The following is a 2,513-nucleotide window of genomic DNA, read 5'->3' as shown; positions in this document are numbered from 1 at the left end:
GGGGGACACAGAAAGAGCGAGGGACACACAGAGAGCGAGGGACACAGAGAGAGCGAGGGACACACAGAGAGCGAGGGACACAGAGAGCGAGGGACACAGAGAGCGAATAGCACAGAGCATGAGGGGCACAAAGAGTGAGGGACACAGAGAGCGAGGGACACACGGAGAGAGCGAGGGACACAGAGAGTGTGCGACACAGAGAGAGTGTGGGACACAGAGAGCGAGGGACACAGAGAGCGAGGGACACAGAGAGAGTCACCGACACAGAGAGTGAGGGCCAGAGAGAGTGAGGGACAGAGAGAGAGTGAGGGACACAGAGAGTGAGGGGCACACAGAGAGTGAGGAACACAGAGGGAGGGACACAGAGAGCGCGAGTGACACAGAGAGCGCGAGCGACACAGAGAGGGCGAGGGACACAGAGAGCGCGAGGGACAGAGAGAGTGGGGGACACAGAGAGGGCGAGGGACACAGAGAGTGAGGGACACAGAGAGCGAGGGACACAGGGAGAGTGAGGGACACTGAGAGAGCGAGGACACAGAGAGTGAGGGACACAGAGAGCGAGGGACACAGAGAGCGAGGGACACAGAGAGTGAGGGACACAGAGAGTGAGGGACACAGAGAGCGAGGGACACAGAGTGAGAGAGGGACACAGAGAGTGAGGGACACAGAGAGCGAGGGACACAGAGAACGAGGGACACAGAGAGCGCGACGGACACAGAGAGCGAGGGACACAGGGAGAGTGAGGGACACTGAGAGAGCGAGGGACACAGAGAGTGAGGGACACAGAGAGCGAGGGACACAGAGAGCGAGGGACACAGAGAGTGAGGGACACAGAGAGCAAGGGACACAGAGAGAGCGAGGGACACAGAGAGAGCGAGGGACACAGAGAGCGAGGGACACAGTGAGCCAGGGACACAGAGAGAGCCAGGGACACAGAGTGCGCGAGGGACACAGAGAGCGTGAGGGACACAGTGAGCGCGAGGGACACCGAGAGCGAGGGACACAGAGAGTGTGGGACACAGAGAGCGAGGGACACAGAGTGAGAGAGGGACACAGAGAGTGAGGGACACAGAGAGCGAGGGACACAGAGAACGAGGGACACAGAGAGCGCGACGGACACAGAGAGCGCGTGGGACACAGAGAGCGCGAGGGACACAGAGAGCGCGAGGGACACAGAGAGCGAGGGTCACAGAGAGAGCGAGGGACACAGAGAGAGCGAGGGACAAACAGAGAGCGAGGGACACAGAGAGCGAGGGACACAGAGAGCACGAGCAACACAGAGAGCGCGAGGGACACAGAGAGCGGGGGACACAGAAAGAGCGAGGGACACACAGAGAGCGAGGGACACAGAGAGAGCGAGGGACACACAGAGAGCGAGGGACACAGAGAGCGAGGGACACAGAGAGCGAATAGCACAGAGCATGAGGGGCACAAAGAGTGAGGGACACAGAGAGCGAGGGACACACGGAGAGATCGAGGGACACAGAGAGTGTGGGACACAGAGAGAGTGAGGGACACAGAGAGCGAGGGACACAGAGAGCGAGGGACACAGAGAGAGTCACCGACACAGAGAGTGAGGGCCAGAGAGAGAGTGAGGGACAGAGAGAGAGTGAGGGACACAGAGAGTGAGGGGCACAGAGAGAGTGAGGGACACAGAGAGTGAGGAACACAGAGGGAGGGACACAGAGAGCGCGAGTGACACAGAGAGCGCGAGCGACACAGAGAGGGCGAGGGACACAGAGAGCGCGAGGGACAGAGAGAGTGGGGGACAGAGAGAGAGCGGGGGACACAGAGAGCGAGGGACACAGAGAGCGAGGGACACAGGGAGAGTGAGGGACACTGAGAGAGCGAGGGACACAGAGAGTGAGGGACACAGAGAGTGAGGGACACAGAGAGCGAGGGACACAGAGAGAGCGAGGGACACAGAGAGAGCGAGGGACACAGAGAGCGAGGGACACAGTGAGCGAGGGACACAGAGAGAGCGAGGGACACAGAGTGCGCGAGGGACACAGAGAGCGTGAGGGACACAGTGAGCGCGAGGGACACCGAGAGCGAGGGACACAGAGAGTGTGGGACACAGAGAGCGAGGGACACAGAGTGAGAGAGGGACACAGAGAGTGAGGGACACAGAGAGCGAGGGACACAGAGAACGAGGGACACAGAGAGCGCGACGGACACAGAGAGCGCGAGCGACACAGAGAGCGCGAGGGACACAGAGAGCGAGGGACACAGAGTGCGCGAGGGACACAGAGAGCGTGAGGGACACAGTGAGCGCGAGGGACACCGAGAGCGAGGGACACAGAGAGTGTGGGACACAGAGAGCGAGGGACACAGAGTGAGAGAGGGACACAGAGAGTGAGGGACACAGAGAGCGAGGGACACAGAGAACGAGGGACACAGAGAGCGCGACGGACACAGAGAGCGCGAGCGACACAGAGAGCGCGAGGGACACAGAGATGGAGGGACACAGAGAGTGCGGAACACAGAGAGAGTGAGGGACACAGAGAGCGAGG

This window comes from Scyliorhinus torazame, unplaced genomic scaffold (assembly GCF_047496885.1).
Source record: "Scyliorhinus torazame isolate Kashiwa2021f unplaced genomic scaffold, sScyTor2.1 scaffold_68, whole genome shotgun sequence".
Taxonomy (NCBI): domain Eukaryota; kingdom Metazoa; phylum Chordata; class Chondrichthyes; order Carcharhiniformes; family Scyliorhinidae; genus Scyliorhinus; species Scyliorhinus torazame.
This window is presented reverse-complemented; position numbering follows the sequence as displayed.